General features: G+C 44.4%; 1 protein-coding gene across 10 annotated transcripts in view; it reads right to left on the bottom strand.

Moving 5' to 3' along the window:
* Positions 1–17,760, bottom strand: part of ATXN1 (ataxin 1) — a 231,161-nt gene that overhangs the window by 130,047 nt on the left and 83,354 nt on the right. The window contains exon 1 of one of the 10 annotated variants that reach the window (XM_087961352.1): positions 16,699–16,772. The exons of the other annotated variants lie outside the window; for them this stretch is intronic. The gene's annotated coding sequence lies outside the window, so the exon portion shown is untranslated. Of the gene's footprint in view, positions 1–16,698; positions 16,773–17,760 lie in introns of those variants that run through there. 10 annotated transcript variants of the gene reach the window in all.

Genomic DNA, 17,760 nt, shown 5'->3' with positions numbered 1-17,760 from the left:
CAGCTTGCATTTATGTTTGGTATCCGCCTGCCAATGTCTGAGCCATAGCAGTCTCCGTTCTGATACGTGAGATGCTATGGCTCTAGACGAGAATTTGACTGCATTAAATGTGGCGTCAGTGGAGAATTCTGCCGCTGCAATAATCTTAGCAATGTCCTGGTGGGCTCTGACATTTGACACCGGCAATATATCCCTCAAGTGGAAGAGCCATCATAGGGAGGACCGTGTAAAAAAGGACACAGCTGTAGCTGCCCTAATGGCCCAGGCGTCAGAAACACGCGCCCTACAGAGTGCCAACTCTGCTCTCTTTTCCTCCGGTCTCAGGGCTTCCTTGGCCTCGTTGGGAAAGGTTGAAGAAGAGGCCAGTGCCACAATGGGCTCATCCACCTCCGGCGTTTTGAGAAAATCTGAAAACTCTGGAGCCAAATTATAATATCGTTTATCCTACCCTGTTGGGGCTGGGTAGGATGCTGCTGATGCCCATTGATTTTGTACTAATTCAGCAAACATATGAGGGACAGGAATAGTTTCTGCCTCATTAGCCGGTTGTGGGAATATTAGATCCTCGGATTCGTCCTGAGACCCTGTTGACAATGGATGAGGGCTTGATGTGCCTAGTTTAGCGGTGTTCTTTGCTTTGAACAGTAAAGATTTAAAGAGGTGCAGACGAAAAAGGCCAGAAAAGGTAGGTTGGTCCGGAATGAGGCCTTCGTCATCCGACATTCCTCGTTCTAGTGGGTCAGCCTCTGACAACCCCAAGTCCATCTGATGGATCGACCCCACCTCCATGGGAACATCCTGGTCATCTAATTACACCTCCTCCCGAAGACCCTGGACTGGTATGTCAAGGATATTGGGGAATACCTGAGTTTGATGATGTCCCATATGCGCAAAGGATCAAGCAGACAGGGATCCCGCTTCCGAAGTAGCCGAAAAGTGCCTGGTCCGGATGGATTGCTGAACTCCAGCCGCAATGCCCTTTTGTATGGCCATCTCCATCCATTGCCTCATTTCGATGGGAATAGTCTCAGGTAATCCCTCCTCCTGTCTTAAACCGGCAGCCATAGGGGTGAAGGTTGCCTCTGGGATTCACCAGGCAGTGCTCATTAGAGGATATATGCCTATGGGAGGCTGTCCAGAAATAGCCTGTCTGGGCTGGGTGGATAAGTCCAAGGGCCCCAACAATGTACTTGGCCCCTGATCCGATTGTTGTGTCATAGCCATCTTGTCTGCCTCCCTGGCCCATTTCTGCAACTGCCTTTCCAAGGCTTGGTGCCGTCTATGGGCATCCTTATCCGCCGCCTTAGAGGCCTTTTTGGGGCCCACTGACTTATCTTAACTGATCGAGGGAATGACCTAATAGAGCCACAAGCCTTGAAATTGCCAAATTAATTGGGGGGAAATTTACAAGCCGAATTAACCCAAGAGCAAACCTGAATTTTGACTAGCTGAATTAGAAAACCGTTCCAGTCAGGGAGTGCACAACCTCTTACCACGAAGGCTGAGCTAAAACTGGGGGACACTGGGGAGGTGTCCCGTGGAGGAGGAGGAGCATCCCGGAGTTTTAAGCCCAGCCTTTCCAGAAGAGACTGAAGCACCCCCACTTCTGGATGCTCTGAACAGCTCATGGGAGAATAAGGATTTTTTTGACTGTTAATTGGTATTTGTGGATGTACACTGCTAGCCTTCTGGCTATATGTCCTACAGAGTAACTGTTACAGTCCTTACACTGTATATTATAAATGAGTCCTGGTTTTTTTTTCTTGGACTATTGGGTTGGGGTGTGGGTGTGGGTGTGGGTGTATTTAAGATATTTTGGAGGACTCTAGTTGGCTTGTGTACAATGGTAACACTGTTGGTTGTTTCTGAGGTGTTTTTGATGTATATTAATGTTACTCTTTTCACAGCTTGTGTTGGTTGACTACAGCAGACGTTTCAATAAAATTATGTGGGTATCCATGTTGGTGGAAGATCTACAGAAATCTGTTTCCTTTTTCTGTTGTTCCAGTGCATTCACTATTTAATGGTCTATATTTTTATTTACTGGTTACATTATCCTTGCAAGAAAATTAGCATACTTGACTAGAAGTATTTAATGGGGCACTAATTAGTACCCTTATTTTTATTAGTACTCTTGTTTTTCCCCAGTTTTAACATTTCTTTGAGAAATAAGTTTAGAAACATGTGATACACCTTTTTTAAAAAAATTGGATCAATACATGCATATACCCATCACTACTGCTAATAAAAAAGAGTAAGTTCTTCCCAAAGTAATGCAGGGTCGGGCAAGAAATAAACCAGTAAGGGTGTTAATTCCTTACTGTCAACTATCAATCAGAATAGAGCTAGGAAAAAACCTTTAGTCCAATCTCCTCCAATAAAGAGAAAGTAAACCGAATCCTATAATTAACAAACTGAAAAGTAACAACTGACAGCTTTAGTCTCGTATCTTTCCCTTCCACTTGTTCATATAATGATTACATTTCCCATTTTGATTTTGCAGCCCACTGATTAATCAGTCTATTTTGCAGAGTACTTCTTGTGTGGATGGCTAGAGAGAGTACAGCATACACTATTTGCCAATCAGTTTACTTGACCTTGTTTCCATCAAATGCAATGCAAAATGGGAGGCAACCGTCAACATTCCTCTGCAGTAAAACTGCCTGACAGTTCTGTGGCTTCTTGCCATCTGCTTGAGCACTTGCTGTTCTTTGCAAAAGGCGTGGCAAGCAAATGAGAGGTTATGAACACCTCTGACAGGAGGAAAAATTCCTTTACAACTAGCTCATTCTGCAATGCAAAAAGAAATACGCAGAAGAGAAAAGCATAACTTTGCATACAGCAAATAACTCAAATGATTCGTATTTAAGTAAAGTTACCCCCCCCCCCCCCGTTTTGTTGTTAGGGGAACTACTAGCATTATTTAAAGTGGATGAAGTGATGTATTTATTTCACAGGAGACACATTACTAGGCCACAGAAAAAGAGGTAGTTCTCACAAATGTAATAAATCTGTATCTGGGTTGTAGGAGCAAATGGGAAATACAATTTTATGTTGCAGAGATTTTATATATGAATGAGATTTGCTTGTGTTCTGAAATGATATAAACCAACAGCTTGTTTAGTACCTCACTAAGAAATTACACTCAAGAAAACATCCACTTTCAAGACTAAAATAAAGAAATAAAAGATTGAAGAGCATCATGGCACTTACTGCAGTGGGCAATTATTTCTGCCAGCGCTATCAATCAAGTCCATTTTCTGACCTTCACTTCAGGCACTTAAGCCAAACATAACTATCTTTCACACATAAAGATAAGCAATAATGGGAATACTGATAGTTATTTATCTTCCATCATTTGTACTACATGCTGACCCTGCTCTGTTGTATGGCAGTAGGAAAAACTAACACACAAAGCCAAATACAATTATTCCTTATAAACAAGATGACAATGCTCACAGCTACAACTCTTTTAAACTGCATGAACTGCATTAGCTCAAAAAGTATGATTAGTACAAAGCACTGTCAATGTACATAATAGCCTCCATACCACACCCAAGATGGTTCACAATACAATACAAATAGTCCTTGATTAGTAAGTGTTTGCAGATACTATGATAGTAAAAAAATAACTTTCTGACCAATCCTCACATTTATGATTTTCACAGATCTGTAAAGCAAAGGAAAACTGAAGTAAGATCATAAGCACAATTGTGATTTTATTGAGCAGCCACTTAGCTCAACATCCTAATCTCAATAGTAGTAACTAAATGAGGACTACCTTCAGGGGTGGGATTCAAATTTTTTAACAACTGGTTCTGTGGGCGTGGCTTAGGTGGTGGGTGTGGCTTGGTGGTCATGTGACTGGCTGGGCATGGCCAATTCAATATCACTCACATTGAGGCACACATCTCCTTGCCTGGCCTCTCATGACTGTGGGGATGCTGCAACAGTCGTTAAGTGTGAAAAATGGTCATAAGTCACTTTTTTCAGTGCCATTGTAACTTTGAATGGTCATCCACACAAGCAAAGTACCAGCAAAGGAGGGAAAATAACCTCCAGAGAAGTTCCTGAGACAGGAAGTCTAGTCCTGCCAAGAATGTAATAAGGGTTAATGGAGAGGCAGTTTCTGTAAGCAACACCAGAATGTTTTCTTCCTGCCTTCCTTACAGGATTAGGCCAGTAATTTCTTCTAACAACTGGTTCTCCAAACTGCTTAGAATGTTAACAACCGGTTCTAGAGAATAGGTGCGAACCTGTAGAATCCTACCTGACTACCTGTAACACAACAGAATAGCAGCATACTGGAACAGTATGATCTCCAAATATAAATTCATTTCAGTATCAGAGATAAGAATTCAGCATCAATTACAAACAATATGAAAGCACAAAATAAATAGTTGTGGTTCTACTCCTAGGGCATAGATATACAAAGCACAATCTAAGACTTGCTGATAGTATAGCAATCACCAGATAATGAAAGGAAGTTGTAACCAGTGTAAAATGCAGCAATAGTACAGGGTGGGTGTTTATATTGTATTAAACGATCTGTACTGGTTGCAAAGTGCATACTGAGCACAATTTATCGTGCTGGGACTGATCTTTAAGCCCTAAGCAGTGTAAGGTTTTACAATATAAACAGTCACATTTTCTATTACAGACCTGCTTAGCTGTAAAGCTATAGTCCCTCTTGAAAATGTTTGGGAACTGACTCATATTTATGCTAATGGTTGCAGCATGATAGGATCATGTGATTGCCATTTTTTACCTTCCAGTCAGCTGACAGATAAATCAGACAGGAAATATGACCAGATAAAGTAATTCTACTTTAAGGCCCTATTAACAGATTCTTGCAAGTCTAATGGTACAATCTCCCCCTGTCACTTTTAACAGCTTGATCAATTGAGGTGTGTTCTTCTTAAGTTTCTTTTTCTGACCATTAAGACTCTGGGGGCTCCTGCTTCTCTTGCCTACTTTTTTCTGTGCAGCATCTCTTCCCTTTATCGCCCAAGGTCATTCCCACATATGGCTACATAGGCTTTCCTCTGAAAAGCGAAGTCCATGGGGAAATATGAGTTTGCTTGATGACCATGACAAAAAGGTCATAAAATGTTTGCAACTCACTTGACAACTGCATTGTTTCACATCAGAAATCCCGGTCCAATTGTGGTCATAAGTTGAAGACTATATAATGTATCCTAAGGAACTCTGACAAAATATTCAGGTTAATAAAAATACTGGAAAAAATATCTTTGACATAAATAGCCATGGAAACAAAAGTCAGATAACTTGCCAAGATTATTGTTGAGGTAATTCCCCGTTAGGAGAATGAGCGCACACAGGGAGACGTAGTGAGAGTAATGCTGAACAACACACAACCAGCACACATATACACTGAATAGTAAAATGTAGGTTTTTACTTCCAGTAAACGGTTAAGCAAAGTCCAACAAGCAGTCCAAGTCATGCATAGTTAAAACAGTCAGTTTTCAGTCCAGGGATAATCCAAATAACAAAGTCCAGTATCATAAACTGTTCAGTAACAGACTTACAGCAATCCAAGAAGAACGACGATCAGCAACAGTCAATAGGAAAAAATGCTAACCAACCAACATCGACCATCAGAACATCTATCAACAAGCAACTCACAGCAACAACAGAATAGAACAACCCAGGTTTCTGGCTTTATCTTATGGCCGTTTGAGGAACCACACCCAATCACAATTTTAGCATTCCCTTAAAGAGACAGTATTAAATGTCTATCCTGGTTTATATATTTCCAACCCAACTATTAGGTGACTATCAATTCCTAACATTCTCCCCTTTGGGTAGGGCAATATATAACATCTTACAGTTTAAGTCCATATCCTTCACAGCAAGACTAATGCTTTAAAGAGCCTTGGCCTTTTGTAAAATGATCTGCAATGTTATTCTCTGACATGCAGTACTCCAGTTTAATCATTTTACTTTGCACACATTGTCTCACATTTAAATATCTTAGATCTGTGTGTTTTGATCTTGTTTTTACAGCAAGATTGGGCGTTGGTTCTTACCTGATACGCCCCTTCTCGGCGAGCCGCGAGGAGCATCCAGAGACTGGGATATGCTTCCGAGTCCTCTTCTTGCAGGCTGAGCTTTAGATGAGGAAACGCTCCGCCCCCTCACGTGACATCGCGGAGCGCCTCCCCAGTTTTTGCGATAACGAGAAGAGAGGTTATTAATTCTTTCTAATCTACTATTGGCTCCTTGGCTGAAGAAAGAGTCCCCACCAGACGGAGAAATTAGGGTGGGGCTGGATGCTCCTCGCGGCTCGCCGAGAAGGGGCGTATCAGGTAAGAACCAACGCCCATTCTCCTTCGAGCCGCTCGGAGCATCCAGAGACTGGGACATACCAAAGCTGGGCTGTCCTACGGGTGGGACTCCGTCTGGTCCGAAGGCCCCTCCGGATCACTGATGACCCTCTGTAAGACCCGTCGGCCAAAGGAGGCCTCCGCTGAGGCGTACGAATCTATTCTGTAATGTCTGATAAACGGGGACGGGGAGGTCCAGGTGGCCGCCCGACAAATGTCAGCGATGGGGGCTTGCGTGGCCCAGGCCGTCGAGGTGGCTGCACTTCTGGTGGAATGGGCGGTTATCCCACCCGGAGCGGGCAGAGAATGGGAAAGGTAGCACCTCGCAATAGTAGCCCTGATCCAGCGACTGATGGTGGAAGGAGAAACCTTAAGCCCCATTGACCTGGGTTGAAAGGATAGGAAGAGGGATTCCGACCTTCGCATGGATTATAAATATAAATACGCAAGGCCCTTCTCACATCTAGGGTGTGCCAGAGGACCTCCCTGCCCCTGGAGGGCCTGGGGCAGAAATTTGGTAAAATCAGTTCCTGTGACCTATGGAAGGGAGAGTTAACTTTGGGTAGAAAGGTAGGGTCGGGACGAAGGACCACCCGGTCTGCGTGGAACACGCATAGATCGCTCCTGACTGACAGAGCTGCTAATTCCGAAACTCGACGAGCAGAAGTAATAGCTACTAGAAAAACTACCTTGAAAGTGAGAAACTGCAGGGATGACTCCCTCAAAGGCTCGAACGGGGACGTGTAAGAGAAGCGAGGACCTTGTTGAGGTCCCATGTGGGGAACCTGTGAACGGTAGGAGGGCACAGGTTGGAGGCGCCCTAAGGAAAGATCTAACCCTGGGGTGGTGAGAAAGGGAACCGTAGTTATCACAGGAGACCACGGTTGAGAGAGCAGAAACTTGCCGTCTCAGGGTGTTAGGTGCGAGCCCCTTGCGAAGACCCTCCTGAAGAAATTCCAGGATCTGTGCCACCGAGGAGAGAGGGATTAACCTGAGACCCGCTACACCACTTGCAGAACCCTTTCCAAGTGGCATCATAAATTCGTGTGGTGGAAGGACGCCTGGCGGCCAAAATAGTGTCGATGACTTGAGTTGAAAGTTTCTCAGAAGTCAGACGGATCCGCTCAACCTCCAGACGGCTAACTGGAGCCATTGAGGCTCCGGATGCAGAAGGGCCCCTGAGAGAGGGAGACCTTGTCCGGGGGATCCTCCATGGGGCGCTACTGATAAGATGCGGAGATCCGCAAACCACGGTCGCCTGGGCCAATAGGGAGCCACCAGGAGAAGTTCTGCCCTCTCCTGAATGAGTTTTTGAACTACTCTGGGAACTAACGGGAGCGGAGGGAAGGCATATAGGAGCCCTGGGGGCCATGGGCAACGCAGAACGTTGTGATTCTCCGACCTGTGAGACGGATACCGGGAGAAGAACCGTGGAAGCTGAGTGTTGGTCGGGGAAGCGAAGAGGTCCACCACCGGAAGGCCGAATATTCTGGACGCTTCCTGGAAAAGGGATGGATGGAGACGCCATTCTGCCTGGTCCACCGTGGCCCTGCTCAGCCAGTCCGCCTGAGTATTGTCTACTCCGGAGATGTGTTCGGCTTTTAAGGATAGGAGGTTGGATTCTGCCCAGCGGCAAAGGCGCTCGGCTTCCCTCATTAGCTGGATGGACTGGGTGCCCCCTTGCCTGTTGATATGGGCCTTGGCCGTGACGTTGTCCGTGAGCACGAGAACGTGATGTTTGCGGATCTGAGGAAAGCTGCGCAGGGCCAGAAGGACGGCGTGAAGCTCTAGCCAATTGATGCTGCACCCCTGCTCGGTCAGCGACCATTTGCCCTGTGCAGAGATCGAGTCGAGATGAGCGCCCCAACCGGATAGGCTTGCGTCCGTAGTGACGGTGAGTCGTTGAGGTTCCGCGAAGAGGTGGCCTCTGTTGATGGCGGGATTGGTCCACCAGAGAAGAGACGTGAGGACCCTTGGAGGGACCCTGACTTTGACCCTCGAGTTGCTTCTTCCGGATCGTTGGAACGGGAGCAGGAACCATTGGAGGGATCTGCTGTGTAGATGGGCCCAGGGAATAATGGAGATGCATGATACCATTTTGCCCAACAATTTAGAGAGGTCCAACAAGGCCACCCTCCTTGAACGCCTGATCTGATTGACCAGGGCTTGAATGCTAAGGAACCTCTCCGGAGAGGGGAAAACTCTCTGTGACACCGAATCAATTATGGCCCCCAAGTGGTTAATTCGAGTAGAAGGGGTAAGTTGGCTCTTTTGCCAATTGACTAGAAAACCGTGTGCCCGTAAGGCGGAGAGGGTGACCCTGGTATCCCTGACTGCCTGGGATTTGGACGGGAGAGAATAAGAATATCGTCCAAGTAGCAGTGGAGGCGGACGGGAACGGTCCTGAGATGGGCCGCCAGGGCCGCCAGGACCTTGGTGAAGGTCCGGGGGGCCGAAGCCAGACCAAAGGGTAGGGCCACGTATTGATAATGAAGGTTATTATGGCAGAACCTGAGGAATTTGTAATGGGAGGGCCTGGTTGGAATGTGGAGGTATGCCTCCGAAAGATCTATGGAAGATAACCAGTCTCCCGCCTGGTGCCTAAGAGAATTGATTGCAAGGTGTGCATCTTGAATCTACGCTGGATGAGGTGACGGTTGAGCCGTTTCAAGTCTAGGATGGCTCTCCAACCCCCAGAGTGTTTGGGCACCACAAAGAGATGGGAGTAAAAACCCTTTCCCCTCTGGGCCGGAGGGACAGGTTGAATGGCCTGGATGTCAAGAAGATGATGAATGGCTGCATCCATTAGAGCCCGTTTGGAGGGATCCCTTGAGGAGGGGATGGGATGAAACAATCAGGGGCGGACATGAACTCCAGGGCGAGACCAAACCTGATTGTGTCCCTAACCCATGCATCGGAGGTGGATATGTCCCATTGGGCGGCGAAGTGGCTGAGGCGGCCGCCAATGGGGAGGGAGGAAGAGGATCTACCTTCTACGGTAGGGCCTTCCTCCCGATCCCCGGAATGGTCTCTTGTAGCCGCCACCGCGTCTGGTTCTGTCACCCGGGTCCGAGCGGTCCTGAGACCGGAAGGAAGGAGGTCTAGGGTATCTGGGCGGGAAGGGGGGTTGGTAGAAGGGGCGGGGGAAGCTCCTCCGAAAGGGCTGGGGGCCCCTGGTCTCCGATCTTCGAAAAAGGGAGGGCAAATACTTTCTCTTACTGCGGCCCTCGACCAGCAGTGGTTCCAAAGCTGGTCCAAACAGTTTGTCTCCCGTAATGGGAGCAGTGGCCAGCTTGACCTTATTCTTTACGTCCGCCTGCCAGTGTCTGAGCCATAGCATGCGGCGGGCCGTAACGTGCGACGTGATGGCCCTGGAAGAAAATTTTACCGACTGGTAAGTGGCGTCAGCCGAGAACTCGGCTGCAGCCACTAACTTCGCTATATCCTGGTGAGCTCTCAGATTGGAAGCAGGGATGTGGTCCTTGAGCTGACGTAGCCAGCGGATGGAAGACCTGGTGAAAAATGAGGGCGGCCGTAGCCGATTTAATGGCCCAGGCGTCAGATAGGTGGGCCCTACGCAGCGCCAGCTCCGCCCGCCTGTCCTCAGGCTTTAAGGCCTCTAGGGCCTCACTAGGGGTAGAGGAAGAAGCTAGACCCACAATGGGGTCATCAACCTCCGGGATATTCAGAAGGTTAGACAGAGCCGCATCGAGATTGAAGAATCTCTTGTCTTGGCTAGATGGAGCAGGAGGTGTCCCTGAGGAGGTAAGTTGCTTTGCAACCAGATCTACGAAGATGGGAGGGGATGGGATGACCTCGGCTTCCACCACTGGTTGGGTGAAAATGGAGTCTTCTGGGCCCTCTTGGACTGGGGGGTTCAGCAGGGGACTGGGGAAGAAGGCCAGATACATTCTTGGCCTTAAGGAGGAGGGACTTGAACATATGTGGTTTGAACAGCCCCCAAAGGTGGGTTGGGGGGGAAGGACCCTCGTCCTCCGACATCTCCCCTCCATGATGTCAGCCTCTAAGAGGGTTCACTATAGCGGGAGGATCCCATCCGGGAATCCTCTTCCTCCTCCCTGAAATCCCCAAAGTCCCCTTCCTCCTCCATCTGGACCCCAACCGGTGGAGGGCTATCCCTCTGAGAGAGTACCTGATCAGTTGGGGGGACCGGTTGTGGAAGGGATCTGAGAGATAACGAATCGTGTTCAGAGGCTCGCGGAGAGAAGCCTGATCTGGACACGTGTTGTAGTGCCTCTGCTATGCCCTGGCGGATGGCTGATTCCATCCAAGCCTTGATGTGAGGTGGAACCTCGGAGGTAGAGGGTTCATCCTGGCGCAGACCAGCGGCTGTGGGTGTAAAGGTGGCTTCGGGGGTCCGTCTAGTCGGAGGTCCGGGGGTCAGAAGACCCTGAAGCGAACTGCGCCTAGGTAGGGAAGAAGGGTCTGAGGGGAGAGGTAGAGCAGAGGTAGAAGGGGTTATATGGGGAGGTATAGGCGGCTCCGAGCGGGACTCCCTTGAACGCCGGTCGAACTCTTTTTCTAACGCTTTGTGGCGCCTCAAGGCGTCACGTTGGGCGGCCTTGGAAGGTTCCTTGTCCTGTCTGGAGCCCTTAGGTTCCTTATCCTGCCTGCGCAAGTAGTGGGACTTTGCTTTAGCCTTCAAAGAAGGACGTTTAGAGGGATTGTCGTCTGCCATGTTAGGTAACAATACTAGCAAAGGCGGTTGGCTCGCCCAGAATAGGCCTGGATGAGGCCGGGTGAAGGTGAAGCTGGCCCTCTCCCCCTTTTGGAATTTGTAGTGTACAGAGATAACAGTAAGGTATCTAAATAATATAGTATGTACAGGAAAAATAGATACTCTATTTGTAATTCCTTTGATTTCTTTTTGTTTGTTCTTTTTATCTTTTTCTCTTTTTTTTTTTTTTGTACCCAATATATATACAGGTTATCCGTAAATATCTATATATCTATGAAAAAAAATTATTACTGTACAAAAAAACAGAAATTATTATTATTATTATTATTATTTTGCAAATATATTCCTTTTATTCTCGAACAGTAGCAGTAACTGGGTATCTCAGTACAGGCCGGATCAGTCAAATAAACGCCTGAGGCCTATGGTAGAAGAGAGGGCCTCTGGCAGCAGGCCTCCAGACAAGAGAAAACAAAACCGGAGGGGGACTGCAACTTCGCCCCGAAACGGACTGCGGGAGGCCAACTAAGATAAAAGAGCGAGCCAGGTAGAAAGAAATGGGCAGCAAAGCTTTGACCCAAGGCCTGGGGCTCTAATTCACCGCAGCTAGAACCAGAAAAAGGCGCCCGACCACGAGGCGGAGCAAAATGGCGACCCATGAGCTGAACCGTCGGGGACGCCCGGGACGGAAAAGGAGGGCTTTGCCGGTCAGCTCGGCACGCCTAGGGCCTTAGGGGCAATAACCCTCCCGGTCGGCGTTTGGGGTGGGGGGGAATCCAGCAGTAAAATGAAAGGAAAAACAACGCGTGCCACGAGGCAACGCGGAGGCAGCGATGCGATCTGATAAGGATGGGGGGGAAGCGCTAAACGCGCTGCGAGCCCGCAGCTTCGTCTCAGGGACGAGGGAAAATTTTCCCTTAAGTCCAGACCCTTTGCGCAGGAGGAGAAAGAAGGCAAACCTTATCAGAATGTGAAATAGGAAGGAAAACTGCGATCAGCCAAGGAGCTCTCTAACACACAGCCTGACTCTTCGAGGCTGAGCAAAAGACTGGGGAGGCGCTCCGCGATGTCACGTGAGGGGGCGGAGCGTTTCCTCATCTAAAGCTCAGCCTGCAAGAAGAGGACTCGGAAGCATATCCCAGTCTCTGGATGCTCCGAGCGGCTCGAAGGAGAATGGAAGACATCTATATTGCTGATTGGTTGTCTTCATAAACAACAATAGAATCTGTTACATCAATTCCCATATCAATCAATAGTTGCTTATAATAAACTAAATCTGTACATAATAGAGATAAACATGAGAATTCCACCTCCATTGTTGACAAATTTAGATGTTTCTGTCAAATAGACCTCCATCCAATCAACACCTTTCCTAATAATGCTACAGTACCTGACGTAGATTTACGTGTATTTATGTCTGTAGCAAAACTTGCATCAGCATATGCAGTTAAACTGAGTTCATCCTTAGGCTCCAAATACAATGCATAATGCATTGTTTGTTTCAGATATCTTAACACACGCTTAGCAGCTTGCCAGTGTCTTTCAGTTGGCTCAGTATTAAATCTAGCTAATTGGTTAACACTGTATGCTATATCTGGCCTTGACCAATTACTGAGATAAGCTACCAATCAAAGACTGATAAATGTTCTTATCAAAAACAGGACTTTGTACATCACTGTGACTAAATTCCTGGCTCATCGTTGTTTTAGCCAGTTTACAAAGTTCCATTTTAAAAGTCTTTAGTAACTGGTTAATTTTATCTGCCTGTGAGATTTTGTATCCTCCCCTAGTTTTATCTATCTTTAAACCAAGATATTGTTTAATTTCACCTGTTTTATTTTAAATTTCTTTTCTAACAGTGAAATTATTTCAATAGCTTCTTGCTCAGTTTTGGTGATTAATGCTATGACATCAGTAAACAATAGCAACAATGAAACTATACCATCACTTTTCTTTTTAAACAAACATGGATCAGCCATGCCAGCTACAAACCCTATCTTTTTAAATTCCTTAACTATACACTGGTTCCACTCATATCCTGATTGCTTCAAGCCATAAAGACTCTTTTTCAATCTCCAGCAATCAGTTGTATTATCATTTGTTATACCTAAAGGTTTATTTAAATAAATAGTGTGTTGCAATGGTGCATGCAGATATGCCGTCTCTACATCTAAATGATTTATAATGTATTTCTCCTTAGCTGCCCACACTAATGCTGCTCGTAATGTTGTAGCCTTCAGACTAGGCGCGAACACCTCATCGTAGTCATTTGCTGTCTGACTGAACCCTTGTGCTACTAACCTGGCTTTATGGGTAACAGTCCCATCCACACCTGTCTTCAGTTTATAAATCCATTTACACCCCATGGCATGTTTACCTTGTGGTAACTTGACATTATCATATACTTCCAACCTTTGTAAGGATTTCAGTTCCTTATCCATTGCTTCCTGCCAAGCAGCCTGATCCTTAGCAGAATACAATTTCAGTTCATTATAATTACTTGGAACTGTATTCACTTGGCATACAACACGAGCCTGATATCTATCAGGTGGTTGTGTTACTTGGGTTGAATGTCTTGGTAATACAGGGCTTACTGGTGGACTCACTTTTTCCACCTGCTCCTGTTCTTCTATCTCCTCCTGTGCCTGTTCTTCTACTTCCTCCTGTGCCTGTTCTTCCTCTTTAATGGCTATTTATGGTTTAACTATTTCACCTTTAGGGACTACTTGGGTGTCAATTACAACATCATTGCTGGATTCCTGTTCCACTTTATGCCACTCAACATGCTCAAGAAATTTAGCACTAGCGCTACAGTATACATTAGCTGTGCCTCGATCCCAGAATCTAAACCATCTATGGTTGGCCTCATAACCTACGAAAAATAATTTCCTAGCTCTATGTTGCCCTTTAAGTCTTACTTGTGAGGGAATATGCACCCATGCTGGAGCTCCAAATGTGTGTAGATAACTTAAATTTGGTTTTCTGCCATGCCAACGAGTGAATGGCAATTCACCAACTGTTGTGTTAACTACATTGTTTAACACATGATTGCTATACATTATGGCCTCACCCCACAGTGTTTCAGGCAAACCTGAATCAGATAACATAGTGCGAGCCATGGCTTGTAACGTTTCCCCTCTTCATTCTACAAACAAATTATGTTGTGGCCTGTAAGGTGCAGAATGTTTATGCTTGACACCAGCCAATTTTAGCATAGTTTGAAATCTCTTGTTAATAAACTCAGTCCCATTATCAGTAACTAAAGTAATTACTTTACTCCTCATTTTTCTCTCAGCAAATCTTAGCCAGTTAAAGAAATGTTGAAATTTTTCTGTTTTGTTTTTCATGAGATAGCAGAAACCGTACCGTGAGTAATGGTCCATTATACTCAAAACATAGCAGGCACCTCCCAAACTGTGTTTCTTAGGATCAATTATGTCAGCAAACACAACCTCTAAAGGTTCTTTGGTCTTAAACCCATTTAGCCTGTTTGCTGGAGTAACCTTGCTTTTCTCCTGACTATAGGCATTACAGTTTAAATACTTGCTACAGGGTTTTAATTTTACTCCCTCTGACAATTCAACAGTTTATTTCAATATTTTGAAATTAATGTGCCCCAGACTTCTTTGCAGTAAATGTATACATTTGTCATGTGGCTTAACATTGTTATAAACCGAGTTAGCCATCTTCCACTGGTCATCATGTATCACATATAAATCATTCTCTAAATTAGCAATAACACTTTTACCCTCTTTCTCTATTATACAGTTATCTCCCCTAAAGGTTACTACATAACCAAGATTAACTAAAGCCCTTACTGATAACAAATTAAATTTCAGTTTAGGTACATATAACATAGTTAAATGCTCATTTACACATGAACAATATGCAGTATCTTCACCAGACGCTTTCATCTTCCATCCGTTTGCCAATGATACAGATTGCTTACTTGTGGACATCGTTACAAACCTCTCTCTATTTCTAGTAATATGTTGCAATGCTCCACTATCAACTACCCACAAATCATGGTTTATAGTTGAATTGCTAGATATAGCTAAACTAACATTCTTCTTAGCCTTCTGGTGATTACCAGTGTTCTGTCGTTTTTCCTTCTTACAGAAACTAGCTATATGTCCCCTAGCCCCACAAGAAAAACATTTCCTAACAGTATAGGCAGTTCAACACAAATCCTCTTCTTGTGGTTGGTTTTTTCTCAGTTGGTCCCTATCCAGCCGTCTTCTTGCCTCTTCTAACTATCTTCCAGTTATGTCAGTTAATGTCAGTTTATCTCTGGTCAGGACTTCCAGTGAAGATACATAATCATCATAACTTTCATCCAATGAGGAAAGAATTGATGCAGCTCTGAAAATATCAGTTCCTTTTCATGTAGCTCTTGAAAAGTTCTTTTCATAAAGTTCAAATGAGCTAACATATCTCCACGTTTCAGAAGACGTGCTCTGAACAATTTACGTGTAAGATCTATGTGTGCACCTACACTGTCACGAACATAAATCCTTTTCAAATTCTCCCAACACTTAGCAGCAGACTCTTCTCCACGAATATGGACTAGTTGCTGATCACTCAGTGTTAGTCCAATTATACAAAGAGCTCGTTCGTTGTTCTGTTTAAAGTCAGCTAACTTTTTGGCATCGTCCTCATTATCTGGATCCCAAGCATTTACATCCGGTGGATCTTGAACTGTATTCCATAACCCTTCTCTACGCAGAAGTGGACTGCACTTCATAGACCAGGAAACATAGTTTGTTCCATCCAACCTGGTTATCAGTGATAGGCTTGTTGACAGGTCTTGTGCCATCTTTACCAGGACAGTAACCCACAATTAAACAGTCAACAGCTGTCTGTATATGGTACTGTGTATTCACACTAACTCTCAGTTATCTGAGCCTGGTATGGCCTGGGCCCATAACCAGTGTTGAGGTAATTCCCCGTTAGGAGAATGAGTGCAAGAATGAGAATGAGGAGAATGAGTGCAACTGTTAGGTGATTATCAATTCCTAACAATTATCAGCATGTATTTTGTTATACAATGGTAGCAGAACATTTGTGAACTCTTTAGCAATATCTATAATGTTACAATACTATGACCTGCAATGTGATCACAGTTTCATCTAAATCCAATTAATAAATAAAGAGATTCTGTTTTAAACAAACTAACATAAAACACTATATTGTGCCAGGTCTTTATTGAAGATACAGCCAACATTCACTGGAAAAGAATGTAAAATTTTAGGCTAATCAGATTTCCGAAGAGGATAAATGAGTCACATATTCCAATCAATAAAATGATAAACAATGTGAGTTTTGAGAGGCTCTTCTCAGGAAAACACAGGTAAGTTGTCACCATTAAAATCTGTTCCTTACAACCCATGTTTGTAAAAGAAAACCACACTTTTAACAGACCTCTGCAGATCTCAGAAAAAGAATTGTTAGAGTTCATATGGCTTGAAATACTACAAAACAGAGCCAAAGACTTTATCAATTCATGATCAATTGTTACACTTCCTAGAAATTATTTTTTTTAAAAAAAGTGAGGGCATAAAATACAATAGAACAAGAAGTCATAGGTAAAAACTCTTGCATTACATTCTGGTCTGCCGCAGACATTTGGATTAGCCATTCTCAGTCCAACTTACCTCACAAAGTAGTTACGAAGAAAAATAAGAGGAAATTATGGGGGCTACTATGAGCTCTTCAACGAAACATCTGGCTATAAAGCAAGCAAAAAAAAAGATATCGTTTTGCTTCCAAGCATGCTAGTTTATACTTATTTTTAAAAACCTTTAAAAATAAGGTAAAGAGCTTCGCTCTGATACAGAATTTGGGTGGGTGGGTGTCTCCAGGTCCTGAAAACATATTGAGGGTTAATTCAGAATTATTGCAATTATAACATGAAAAATGGAAGATTTGCTTTCCTGAAATCCATTTAGTATATATGTCATTTAAGACTACATTTCAACTTGATACACTCTATGTAAAAATGTCTATTCTTCAGCTTAGTTACACAACTTCAATCTCATGCTTTCCATTCTCACAGAACTATAATTAAATCAGAGTAATTACACAAAGCACATAAGTTTGAAATCTGCAAACTCTAATACACAATTCAAAAGAATATTTTCCCACCATTCTTTAATCCCTGGCTCAACTGATTTTCATAAACACTCAAATCCACCCTCTATTCGCCTGATTACTAATTATGGAGCCTGCCAAATGAATTTAACACTAACCCAAAATTGTCTCTGAACATAAACTGAAATAGGTTTTCTGACCACTGCTTGCTCATACATAAGCTATAGATGGGCCTAATATCCAATCATGTTTTGGGGGTAGGCCTATGACTCTGCATTCTTTCTTTTTAATGCCAGATTTACTATCTGTATTACTATTGTGACTGCATGGTTCACGTAAGTGATTTATTAGGAGGTGGGCCACACTACAGATACCACTGTGTGATATTCTAATGCGGCAAAGGCACAGGAAAAGCCATGATTGAAACTCTTGTATGTATATAAGCTTCTGTTAATACATCTAAGCTTGCTTCATGTGTCTCCTCTACTGTCAACACCTGTAAAAGAACAATCCTTACCTACGGAAAAAATATATAGAAGTAGTCACCAAATAAATGTTGATTTATTTATTAACTTCCCTGATTTGATTTGAAAGGATAGGCTATGTATGTACACATACATATATAA

This window comes from Notechis scutatus, chromosome 3 (assembly GCF_049901735.1).
Source record: "Notechis scutatus isolate UNSWTSFEM ecotype Mainland chromosome 3, rNotScu1.2, whole genome shotgun sequence".
Classification (NCBI taxonomy): Eukaryota; Metazoa; Chordata; class Lepidosauria; order Squamata; family Elapidae; genus Notechis; species Notechis scutatus.
Note: the sequence above shows the minus strand (reverse complement) of the source record. Positions and strands in the feature narration are given on the sequence as shown.